The sequence below is a fragment of the Gossypium raimondii genome, chromosome 11 (genome assembly GCF_025698545.1).
Source record: "Gossypium raimondii isolate GPD5lz chromosome 11, ASM2569854v1, whole genome shotgun sequence".
NCBI classification, from domain to species: Eukaryota; Viridiplantae; Streptophyta; class Magnoliopsida; order Malvales; family Malvaceae; genus Gossypium; species Gossypium raimondii.
The window spans coordinates 25,105,459-25,119,585 of NC_068575.1; the positions used below are offsets into that span (position 1 = coordinate 25,105,459).

At 32.9% G+C, this 14,127-nt stretch overlaps 2 non-coding genes across 2 annotated transcripts; both read right to left on the reverse strand.

Moving 5' to 3' along the window:
- Nucleotides 1-3,089: 3,089 nt before the first annotated feature.
- Nucleotides 3,090-3,195, reverse strand: LOC128035062 (small nucleolar RNA R71). The gene has a single exon (XR_008191466.1). It is a non-coding gene; the product is annotated as a small nucleolar RNA R71 (small nucleolar RNA).
- Nucleotides 3,196-13,429: 10,234 nt separating this feature from the next.
- LOC128035052 (small nucleolar RNA R71) lies at nucleotides 13,430-13,536 on the reverse strand. Its single transcript, XR_008191456.1, has one exon. It is a non-coding gene; the product is annotated as a small nucleolar RNA R71 (small nucleolar RNA).
- Between the last annotated feature and the right edge of the window lie 591 nt (nucleotides 13,537-14,127).

A 14,127-nucleotide genomic window follows, 5' to 3' on the forward strand; every position in this document is an offset into this window, starting at 1 on the left:
ATCACCATTATAAGTAAGTCTCTAAGTCATTTTGTTTGATTTTTATAGATTTGTTACCATGAGAGCTTGATAGCTATCTCATGTATTAATTTCTCCAACTATTAAAATTTTGATAAGTTTCCATTGTTGAGAAATTGTAAAACTTAATAAGATTGGTTGTTAGCTTTGCTACATTAGGGACAAAATTGAATAAAATAAAAATTGTTATGAAATAATGTTAGGAATAGAAAGTATAGGGTCCCTAATGAATAAGTGCGAAACCATATTTTAATTCGAAGCTATATATTGGAAGTTATGCAAATCCCGGGTTTAGGGACTAAATTGAATAAAATGCAAAATATTCTTGACTTTGTATTTGAATGTGAATTGGATGAAATTTTATATTGTTTAGTTTTTGAATTATCATTCATAGCCAAAGAAGACGTCGAGCCATCGAGAGGGAAAGGAAAAACCAAAGTTGACGACGAGTGACACGAGATTTTGGTTTATATTTCTATGATTTGAGATCAATCTAATTATTACATATTCATGATATTTTGCATAATGTGGTATTGAGGTGAGTTGATAATGGTCGTTTGAATTGAATTGCTATGATTAAGATCGAATGTTGAGATAATGGACCGAATTCAATAGAATAGAAAGTAGCATGATTTAATTGATATATAATACTTGGTATGGAATTGAATTGAAACATGTTATATGATATGATGAAATGGTGATGGATTTAGAATGATGGAACATGAATAAAACTATTTAATGAAATTGGGAAATTGGTTACCTTATTAATTGTTCAAGCAAAGCTAGATATAGTTGGCATGCCATAGGATAGATTGGGTACGAGTTACTTCGACTATATGTCGATGACTACTAAATGCATTTTCCTTCAGACGTTCCAATGAGTGTTGAACACAACTTTTACTTCGGTTATACCAATGTGTGTTGGCCATAATCTATATACTTTAAACATTCCAATGAGGCAATGGGTGTCAAATTGGTGTGTTGGTTGGAATCCATGTATCCATTTGAGTATGAGTCATGCTAATAGGGACTATAAATGTAAATTGGTGACCTACCGCCAAACGTGGTGGCAGTTTTAGTACATTTTGACACTTAGGAGGCTTGTTTTCTAGTTGTTTTATAATTAATCATCGCATTTTCAGCTTTTGTTGTTTAGGTTTAATTATTGACAAAATAAACATTTTTACACAATACTTGATGTTAGTTGATCTATTAGGCCAATTCAGGCCTTAGGTAGTTTTAATCTGTTTAATTGAGTGTGAAGGATGTGTATTTAGTAGCTCGATAGCCTTAAGGATCACACTCAAGTGTAGCAAGAGCTTTTCAAGACGCTACACGAGAAGCCGAAACTGCTAGTTTGGGAAATTGATGTTGTGTCATGACACAATCAAGGTGTGTTGGGACATAGGGTTGAACGTGGGACACAAGTACTGCAAAGGCTAAAATCGTCTGTGCAATCAATTATTTTCGATATTAGAGTTTGTAATAGACCTAATTAGGGTTTCTAAACATTAGTATAAATAGAAAGGTTATGGCCAACATGTGGGCAAGCCTTTAGAAGCTGTAGTTAGTAGACTTAGGTTTTAAGTTTATTTTCTTTTCCGTTTCAAGATACTTTGTTGTTTTTTACTAGGTTCGTTAATGATTACGAGATTATGTCATTACGATCACATGCGATTCAATTGATTGAGAAATTTTTTACCTTTCTCTTATTTAATTTATTTGTGTTCTTTTGTATGTTTAAATTAAATCTAAGAGTTATGACATCTAGATCCATGAGAGGCTAAGTCTCTAGGAAGATTAACGAGTGGATGTGGGATTAGTTAACGGAAGAATATGCGTTTCCTGAAGGAATTAATTGGTTTTAAACCATGTATGCTTAAACCCTAGGATTGACAGCCCTAGGAAGTCAACTAGGTTAAACGAGGTCGAGAGATAAGTTTGCTAAGTAAATCATGATTTGTCTCGGTAGGGAAAGTGGGGTCGGGAGATAAGCGAGTACTTGTTGATTAGTTAATTAGTAGAGGTCGGGAGGTAATATTGGTTAATTAATAGTTAATTCCATTTAAACCCAAATTATGATGTTAATTGCAACCACTGAAACGAGTTAATCTTCTACATGTTAATTTGATTTAGTTGTTTGTTTATTTTCTGTTATTTAATTTAGTTGAATTTAGTTTATGATTTTTTTTATTTCTTTTGTTGAGTGTCGTAATATAAATTTTAATTATTACTATTTAGACTTATTATTGTAGAAGTAGATTTAGGATTTAATTCGTCCTCCCTTGGGTACGATCCTTGGAATACTTCTCTATGTTTCGTTGTAACATTTACTATATTATAATTTAACCTGTGTACTTGCGAACATCACTGTATTATTTTCATATATTTTATTGCAATATTTCTGTCCAAACGTTCGCACGTTTGGCAACAGTCAAGTTACCGTGGAGGTTTCAACATTTAATCTAAATTTTATTTTTTGCAATTAATAAGATAAATAGGAAAAAATAAAATTTATAAATACGATTTCTTTTATTTTTTAATTTAATTGCTAATTTTTATTTTTCTGTATTAAATTTTGGTGTATGACTTAAAGCGAAAACATCCCTATCGAGTCGTACCTTGATTCAAAACAACTCCTAAGGTGTCACCGACAAGTAAAAAACGATGATCCAGCCGCGATAATTGATTTACCCTAAGAGAACCCGTGGAGAGCTACTAATGGCTCAACGAATGTTGCGTGAGTTTGCACTACCTACGCTAGATGCCATGGAAGGCAGTATTGAAAGGCCGACTATGAATGGAAATAAATTCTAGATAAATATGGCCACAATCTAGATGATCCAGAACACATTATAGTTCAAAGGAAATATAGAGGATCCTTCAACTGTGCGACACTTTCAAATATAACAGAGTAACCGATGATGATGTTCGTCTTCAATTATTTCCATTTTTATTATGTGACAACACCGTCGAATTATTAGATCCCCTCGAACTAGGATCCATCACAGCATGGGATGAATTAGTAAAAAAAATTCTTCATAAATTTTTCCCGATTAGTCGCACCATTCAGCTCAGACGTGACATCGTAAATTTTAAACAATTTAAAGGAGAAACATTGTACGAAGCAAAGGAGCGATTCAAATCAATGATACATAAGTGCCCCCATCATGGATTGCAAGAATGGCTCCAGATTCAAATATTTTATAATGGGGTACACGGTGATATCAAAGCTAGTATAGACGGAGCGGCCAAAGGATCTCTTATGCACCACATTCATGAGAGAGCTTATCAAATTATAAATGGTATGACAATGAATTCATTCATGTGGCCAAGTGAGAGATTTGCGTACAAGCCAAAACCTCCAACCATGAAAATAATCAGTGAGGAATATAAATATCAACAAATTTTGGAGAAGCTGAATCGGTTGGAGACAACTATCAAACCTGTAACAGGTCATTTTTTAGTGGTGTCGAAAATAGTGGTTTTAGTACCACAATTCTGAAGAGGGAGCCTGTAAATATTATTATTTATATTTATGAGTTAACTATTATGATATAGTGAATTTTGATTTGATAATTTTATTTAACTGGATAATTAGTTAAGTACAAGTGGTTCGATCATAAAGTCAAGTGGTTTTGGAAAATGAGATAGACCTCATTTTCATAAATTGATTCCATAATATTTTTATTAAATATTTACGGAGTTTCTATATAGGTGTATTTAATTTTGGTACGAAAATTTTAATGATTGGATGATTAATTAGGGTATAAGGACTAAATCATAAAAATTGTAAAAGTTAATTGCTATAGAATTTTAATTAATTGAAGGATCGATTAGATAACTAGACCATTATTAAATGGTCAAACGCCGGTGATAGCCAACTATCACCCACCAAAAGTTGTTACGTAGAGTTATTGTTTATTAATTAAGTGTTAATTAGGATTAATCATAATAATTATATATTAATCTTAATATAAATAATAAAATGAAAATTTAAATAGACGCTTCTTCATTCTATTGTCTTCTCCACCGAACCTAGGGGGGAGAAAATGAGTTTCAAGTTTATTTACATTCAACCATTGCATGATATGAAATTCTAAGCTTGTTTTTGTAATTTTTATGTTTTTGATGTTATTGTAATTAAGTCTAGCAAACTCATATCTCCGTTTCCAAAACTGTTAAAGATTTTAAAACTTACCATTGATTAATTTTTAGATGTTTTTGATAGAAAAAGGTAGATTTGGAAGCTATGAAATGTTTAAGGATTATTTGATAAAGTAAAATATGGATTTAAGGACTAAATTATGACTATGTCAAAAGTGACATTAGATTTATGTAAATTTATATTTTTGAGGGCTGTAGAAGGACATAATTGAAATTTGAATGAAAAAAGAAGCTCAATTGTGAAAGTTATACTTGTTTCGTTTTAGGGACTAAATTGAATAAAATGTAAAAGTTAAAGAAATATCATATAAAATGAAATTACAAGATTATAAGAATGAATTTTAGTGTTATTATAAGATTGGTATTGATATTTTGAATCTTAACTATTATATAGATTAAGTTGTTGACTTAGGCGAAAAAGGGAAAACTGTCGAAGTCTCTGGTATCTAAAGTGTTACCCTTTTGTCAGGTAAGTTCATACAATATAAATATGTGTTTACTCTGCTATTGATTTTCATTTGTATTTTAACACCCTATACCCATTTCAGTCACCTGACCTGAGTTATAAGGTATTACAATAGTAAAACATCAACATTATTCACTATCTTAACATAAATGATCAAACTATTCATAACATTATAAGTTACAATCATTCAATGATAATCAATCATTAGCAATCCTTAATCGAGCATAAGAAGCTATTAAAACAACCCAGGAACAAATCTGAACAAATTTGAAACTTTTTACAAAAATTTAGGTAAAAAGTGTAAATAAGGGTTATAGGGTTGTGTGGCCAGACTGTGTTAAAGGCTAAGGTCGTGTGCCTATCCATGTAAAAAAATCAGCTATGTACTCTTGGGACACACAGTCATGTCCCTAGACGATGTAATTAATTGTTGTCATGTGGACAAACCTACACCAAAATTAAATAAGCCACATGTTCATGTCATGCAACCGTGTGAGACACGCAACCATGTGGCAGGCTGTGTCATAGATCGTGTATACGTGAAAGTACCTTTTAAAACAAGAAATTTCAACTTAAATTACTTAGACCACAACTCATGCAATTTCAACCTAAGTGCCTAACCAATATGCCCTCAATGGCACCACAATTCAAACATTAAAACATAAACCATTCAAGCTCAAACTACTTAACATTTCAAGCTCATTCAACCATAAAATATACTTCATTTTCCCATAACTATATTCATCAACCAAAGATCATCAACTAACCAAAAACATAAGAAACATTTCATAGCCAAGATAACATGTTTTACCAAATAGGTTTATACCATCACAAGCCATCAAAACAACCATTATAGCTTACAAACTTATACATTAATTCATATATCAAATGACACTAAACATAACCAAATGATCATAAACATACATATACCAAAACCCTATTTACATGCCACTTATAACCGAGGCAAAATGAACAAATAACTATCGAAAGAGTTGATCGATAGTGTGATCTCCACAGATGATCCAATCGATAGCTCGAATCCGGCAATCTATAAGGAATAAAATGAAACAGGGTAAGCTTACAAGAAGCTTAGTAAGTCCGTAGACCATAACATTACAAACCTATCATTTTAAGTATACAAATCATACATAACATAGAATTAACATTCTTTGCCATGTTTCATAATTCCTACAATATCAAATGGTTAGTTATGAACATATAATATGATTAAGATCACAAGATATCAAAGTTCACATACTAGATCATAACCAACATAAACATAGCTCTTAATGTCATATGATTTCATGTCCATTTCTTTTTACTAACTATTTTTCCCGGATAACTATAGTAAATTAACTTTGGATACACGGGAAATAATGCCCACACGAGCGGATCATTAGGATGTTAACCATTACACGATGTTGCTCTCACAAGCTAACGAGAATCTATAAAAAAATGGTAGATTCCAGCAATTAGTATGGTATCCACCATCGGTACGTAGTACCTTGAAATATATCACTGACACAAAGTGCCTGGAACTACAACACTGGTACTAGGGGTGAGCAAAATTCGATTTGATTCGAAAAACTCGATAAAAAATTCAAATTTTGAATTAAATAGTTCAAGTTATTTGAGTTAATCAAGTTATTCGGATCAACTCGAATAAAAAATTAAGTTTTTTGGTTTAACTCGAATATGAATTACACAATTCGAGTTATCCAAAAATTTGAATAAGAAAAGGCAAAACTACGTCGTTTTGATAAATGTTTACCTTTTCTAAAGTTAAAAGTCAAAAACCATTAAATTAAAAGGCAAAACTACGTCATTTTGATAAATGTTTACTCATTAAGTTAAAAGGAAAAACCATTATATTTGTTTATATAGTTAAATAATCTTGTAATTCGTCTACTAGTTAAACAATCGGTCCATGTAAATGCAACATTGAGTATAAATAATAGGATTCGTTAACTTGACTCGACTTAACTCAAAATTTTTTGACTCGATTCGATTCAATAAAAAAAATTCAAATTGAGTTCGATTGCTAAAGTAGGATTCGTCAACTCGACTAACTTATGATTTTTCACTCGATTCGACTCGACTCGATCGAATACTCACCCCTAATTGGTACGTAGTACCTGGAAACTGTAATCACCGGTATCTTAATATGTCGTAATTCGGTGTAGCAGATTAAACTAGTTTTCACATTTAAGGATCTTAGATACAAGTATTTTCGTTTGATTTTAGTTAAGTTTTCATAGCTTAATTTACATTCAATAAAATATGCAAATTGAGTCTTTTATTGACCTTAGGGTCCGAATGAGGCCTAAAGGTGAGCTAACACACTTTGTGAGTGTGCAAACGGCTTTCAGAAGGTGTTTAAACCGATATTAGTCGTTATGTTGCAACACTGGATGCTTAATGTCACAACATTGGGAGCAGAATGAAGAAAGCTCAAGTCTGCCTTCGATGTCGCGACACAGGTCCTGGGTGTCATGACATCGACTCTGTGACAGAAACAAAACGTGAAGCAGGGGCATTTTGGTCTGTACAATCAAATTTTAAAGCTCGAGAATGTCAGCTAACGTAGAGTTAAGGACGACGGCCACCTAAAGGCTATAAATAGACTTATTTGTCACTTGCTATAGACATTATTCCTTTAGTCTAAATTCTTTTTGTAAATTTTAGTTTAATTTTCTTTCATTCTTAGGTTTTAGATTTCTTTCAGTTGTTCTTGTTTCAAAAGATCTGAATTGTGGAAGCATTCAAACTTTGGGGATTTGCGTTTACATCAATATAATCAGGCTCTTTCTTTTACTTTATCTTTTTGATTTAATTAGCATGCTTTCTCTTTATATTGATTTCATATTGTTTATGAAAGCCTTGAGGAACTAATCCCTCTATGGGGAATTAGCAAGTGGAGGTATGATCTATTAAATTTTTATAGGTTTACTCAGCGGATCAACTTCTTGGGAAAGGAAGAACATGAAACAAACCCTAGGCCTGACAACCCCCGGAAGTCATCAAGGTGGGAATTAACCCAAAATTAGTCTTGCTCATCCGTGAACACCTTTACCCTAAGCCAATCTAGACTATAAGGTCAAAAGATAAGTAGTTCTTGTTGACTTGTTATATTAGTGGAAGATCGAAAGATCCTACTAGGGTAGGGACTAGTTGATTGACGAGGAACCCGGAGTGACAGTTGATGAGGATTACTGAAGCGAGCTAATCACCCAAAATAAAATATTTGATTTACTCCACTATTTCATCTCCTAAATTTTATTTCTTTTATGTTATTTGATTTTATTATCAAAAAAACCTTTAAAAACCCTTTTTATACTTTCTTACTATAATTTATCTAAAGTACTAATTAGATCTTTTAGTGTTTAGGTTAGAATTAGTCTAGCACTCGCCTCCCTTGGGTGCAATCATCAGAGTACTCACCTACTTCATTGTAAAAAAAAAACTATATTACAACTCGACTCGTATACTTCCAGATACCGTATTGTAATTCTCTATTTTATTGTAGTATTCACACTCTGATCGTTAGTACGTCCAGAGGCGATCACACCCAGTGCCTGGAACATAATGAAACAAAAAAATAATGAAACGTCAAATCGTATCTATGGTCTATGAAAGTTTCTACTTAGTTTATTATGTGTAAAAATAAAAATTAGTCTAATGTCGAAACCTCCCCAACAACGATGCTAGCATCTTGACCACCTCCCAACGTGTAACGTCGAGAGTGTGTATACTACTACAGAAGATAGGAAATTAGGCGATGTCCACAAGTGTACTGGTCAAATTGTAATATAGTTTGTCAGTACAACAAAGTACTGCGAGTACTCCGAGGTTCGTACCCAAAAGAGGTTTGCTCAAACTAATAATAAATTCTACAGAAATAAATATAAATAGTACTGGATCAAAACCATTTATGAGAGATCATAATTGAAAGAATAAATAGACAATAAAATAAGTAAAAGAATTAAATAGCCTAAATTCACAGGATTGGATTATCTATCAAGAATAAAATGATAGACTAAGTTGCTTCAATCTTTATTAACTCCTATTTCGGGTTCTATTCAAACAACTAGTCATTATCCTAGCAGGGCCTCTCAGCCTTCCACTAACCTAATGAGTCAGCAAGCACTATGAAACTCCCACACCCGGCCTAGACGTTATGACCAAATTTGGAGATGTTACTGCAAGTTCATTTGAAAACCTAGAATTTCTTTGTTTCGAATATGCATCGTTAACTTTTGATACATGAAAATCTGGTTTATTTGAAAACATATCTCTCTTGTCTGATTTGTGAAACGGTTGTTTGTTTATACTCTCAAAAACGTATAATTTTCATAACGGAAATCTTTAGCACATCAATTTTTGGAAAACACAATTTTTGTTTGGAAATCCATTGTTTTGCATGAAAAATGAGCGTCGTCAATAAAAACGTTTAATCAACTTTGAGCAAAAAAAAACGAAAAAAAAATCTAAAACCCATACAATCTCAAAATGTCCAAATAGTCCAAAAATAACAAACCCGTAAAACCAGGACAAATGCAATGATTAACTAATTAAGTTTTAATCGAGCTCTGTTGCTTCGACCCACCCTAAGTCTAAGGGTTACCTAAAAATAACAGACAATAGAAAGTGAGTTTTGGAAAGCTTGTGTGCAACACATTATATAGAAACCAATCAGGCGTGTTTATAACTGTATATCAAAAACAAAGCTTATCAGAACATAACAGATGCAGATACAAATAATCCTACTCCCATCCGCTACACACCATCTCCAACAATCCCAACACACCATATAGGGTATTATATACCCACCCAACCCTACATGTAGCTTAGTGTCAATATGACACTTTTCAAAGTATTCGCAATTACGCTGCCAGTTTATTGGGTGATTTATTACCGTTTACAGAAATATATGTGGATTAGCCATCGAACACGACAAGTTATTAAACTGCCCACACTTCTTCCATATAACAAATCCCATCCCAGATGCGAATGTAGAACTACAAATATCAAACATGCTATCGATGTACATGCTTAAACTGACAGATACATAACATATATAACATTTATTTCAGATTAACATAGCATATTAAATGCTTAAAATGTTGCACAGTCATCTATGTCTAGGGATTGCAAGCATACAATTTAGAAATAAAAACAATTGAATGAAACAGAAAATTAATTCAGATCTATGCTTCAACCATTAAAGAAAATAAATGTTTCCTCATGTAATCGCAACCATATGAGATTTAGCTCATGAGTTGGCAAGTAAAATTCAAAACCAAAATATCATGCAACATCATTTCCCAAATCAATTCATAGAGGAACAAAGTAAGAATTATGGAAAAACTTCGGGAAGATAACTTTCGTTTGTCCAGTTAACACTCCAACAGCACAGTGTCCTATGGTGGCTGAGAGGGACTGCCTTCATCTTCCTCTTTCCTTCTCTACTCAACTGCTACCCTCTATTTTTGCCTCCAGATCTCAACACTCTTTAGGGTTTCCTATTTGGCTTTTTATAAGTTTTTTCCCTAGGGTAAATCCAACAGCTCGTGATATCTTCTCCTATTTTTTAGGTAAATTTTTCTGGTACAAGTAGAGTTGGGCTGAGACTGGTATGCTTTAAGTGTTGACTCAGTCATTTTCTTAGAATTTCCACAGCATACAAGTTGGAAAATGTCCAATCTTTTCCCTCGGTAAACCTTCACTCCTTTATTTCTTTCTCCACCTCCTGCACCTGCCAAACCATCAAACACAACCCTTCTACATGTAATTAAAAGTATCTAACATTTAAACATAGTCCAAACTCCTAATGCAATGATAAAAATACTAATGAAATGTCCTAAAATGAAAAAAAATTAAATGTACCGAAGTACAAGCAATTAGCTAGTACTAAAGGCATGAATTATAACTCTTTTCAATAATTATTAGCCTTAGGGAAAAATTTAGAATTTCGGGGCCACACGGTCTGTCACATAGTTTCACACACACTCGTGTGGCCCACACGGCCTAAATAGCCCAGACTATGTGTTTCATATGGTCGAGCGCACGGTCATGTGTCACACACAACCTGGAACACAACCGTGTGGCATCAATAGATTCAGTTTTTTGTTTTCACCGTTTGCTGTTTTCTCATATTTTTGTTACTCACCTGGTCAAAAATTGACGTAGAATCAACAATCACACAATTCAATACCTAAATTGATAAATTACACAAATTATTAAGACCTAATCAACCCAAATTGATCAATTCAAGAATTCGACACTAACCGACTATTTTGATAATTTACAACCTAAAAACAACATTAATCACTTACCCTCAATTGGCCACAACACCCTAACAAGCCTCAACTTGTTGGTGGATCACCTGGTTCGCAACCTTCACCTAAAGAACCCCACACGATTAACAACGAAAATCGTAGCAAACAGAACAACCAAAACCCCAACTTAGCCAAAGATAACTATAGAAAAATTCAATCATAGAAAGAATGAAATTTATGGCACTTACTCAAGATTCGAGTTGCAAATAATTTAATTGAGCACGCACTACAGAAATTTGGTAACCCAAGAGACCAAGATCAAGAAACAAAAGAAGTTTAAAAAGGAAAAAGAAAACGAAACAAGAAAAAAAATTTAGAAAAAGTTTCCTGTACAATATGAAAACCATGTTTGAAAGGAACTAGGAATAAGAGTGGAAACGTGAAATAGTAGAGTGATAATTGGGATTTTTATTTTGTATTTTCTTTTAAATTCAAAAATTAATGAAAAATGGGTTAAAAAGAATATAGTAAAATATTATAAAGAGAAAAAGAAAAAAAAGTATTCCCATCATCCCAACAAACCCAATTCTTATCCAACAAAGTTCTCAGTCTTCCACTTTTACCCAAATTCTACTTATTGAACAACCCAAAAGAACATTTAGAAAAAAAAATAACTCTCAATACTCATGGAGAGACTCAAACCCAAGACCTCAAACACATACTCAAGCCCTTAACTACTGAGACAAACACTAAATTATGACATAATTTAACAAATCAGGAGTTCATATTTCCAAGGCATTACACACTACTTATTTCTCGATGTCACAAGTCAAACTAGGTCGAGTTAAGGTTTTCATAGTAGACTATACTAATTTTGTGTTGTTGTTATGATGAACATGTCTATGAATATTTGTGATTTTTATATGTTTAATTTAATTTAATATGGCTTAAATTTAATTCGTATTAGGTTGATTGCATTTCATTTACTTAATTTATTAAAGTTGTGTTTGTGTTGTTATAGGCCTCGGTAAGATTTTTGATGAAGTAAAACCATGATTAAGTTATTCTTGCATTACAATTGTAAGGTAACTAATGAATTAATTATTTAAACGGATTGAAATTGTAATTAATTGACACGATACTTAATCAATGCATGTTTAATCATCTAAGGTAGCTGAGGGTTAAATTAGCAACGGTATCTAACGATAAATTAGCCTTGCATAACTTGCAAGATTATTGTGATTAAACTGTTTCAAGGTAGAAATACATTGTTACCTCACGTAATCTTTTATGTGCTTATGAGATTGAATTAATTGGTTGAATTGGCATAGAGATATGTACAAGATATTATTTTAATTTCATAAGTATGTATGTGCATTAACTTATTTGCTTATTAAAATCTATTTAATCGGTTGAATTGACATAGAGATATAGTCAAGAGATAAATGGATTTTGGTAGGTAAGTATGTTCATAAGTTAGCAAATTACCGAGTTTACGTGAATTTATTCGTAACAACATAAACATGAATTTAATAATTCTAAGTTGAGAAATGTAATTAATCTAACACAATTATGTCATCTTGATTAAAATCATCTTTTGAAATCGTGCATTGGAACTTTTATTTTATTTTTATTTATTTTACTTTGTTAAATCCTAGTTTTTAATCATTTCTTCAAATCAAAATATTTTTCTTCACCAAAGTGTTTTTAAAATTGCATTCATAAATAATTCTTTTCACAGTCCCTCTGGGTATGATAACTCGACATTTACTTGCCACTTTATTACTTGTTGCGATTGTGTACACTTGTACATTTTCGTCGTTCCAAGTTTTTGGCGCCGTTGCTGGGGATTATTTTAAAAAGTCATTATTTTTGAATTTGTTAATTTTGCATTTTAGTTTATTTTCCTTTTCAATTTTAACTTAATTAATTTGTTTATGTTTATTTCAGGTGTTTATGAGTATTGATCGAATTATCAATTTACTCCCTGTAGACCTTGAGATTGAAAAAACTTTTCAACAGCGAAGAAGACAAGCAAGTCAGAGAAGGACCGAAGAGATGAACTTTGAAAATCCGAATCAAGGAAACGGAGCAAACCCTGCTCAAAATCCTATCCTTATCGCTAATGATAGGGATAGAGCTCTAAGATAGTATACCATACCAGTGTTTCATGATCTTAATCCGGGTATTAGGAGACCCAAAATCAAGGCACAACTGTTTAAGCTGAAGCCAGTCATGTTCCAAATGCTTCAGACAGTGGGCCAATTTAGTGGAATGCCTACCGAAGATCTGCACCTGCACTTAAGATTGTTCATGGAGGTGAGCGATTCTTTCAAGTTAGCCGGAGTACCCGAAGATGCATTATGATTGAAGCTATTCCCATACTCACTAAGTGACAGAGCTTGAGCCTGGTTGAACTCATTGCCACCAAATTCAATTTCCATATGACAAAATTTAGTAGAAAGATTCCTCGTGAAGTATTTTCCCTAGAAAGAATGTTAAGTTGAGGAACGAGATCACTACTTTCCAACAAATGGATGATGAGTCCTTGTATGAGGCATGGGAAAGGTAAACAGAATTATTACGAAATTTCCCTCATCACGGAATCCCACATTGCATCCAACTTGAGACGTTTTATAATGGTTTCAATGCCCACACGAGGATGTTAGTGGACGCTTCTGTTAATGGTGCTCTCATTTTAATGTCTTATAATGAGGCTTATGAAATCATTGAGAGGATTGCCAATAACAATTATCAATGGCCAACCAATCGAGCAGTGTTAGGAAGACGAGTAGCTAGAATACATGAAGTTGATGCTCTTACTTCACTCAAATCTCAGGTATCCTCAATATTCTCAGTGCTTAAAAATCTTACCACTAATGGGTCTAATAGTTTTGCAACACAACTACCGAATCAATTTGAAAATGTAGCCTCTATCTATTGTGGGGAAGGACATTTGTTTGAAGAATGTCCATCGAACCTAGAATCCGTGTATTACATAGGTAACCAGAACCAAAATCGAGGAAGGCTAGGACTGCAGTCCAATTTTTATAACCACCCGAATTTTTCCTGAAGTAACTAAGGGGTGGAACCAGTAACACTTATGCCCAACCTAGACCGACTAAACCACCTGGTTTCCCCTAACAAGTTCAGAAACCAACCCAGGCTGAACCGTCCAATAGCTTAGAGAACCTACTG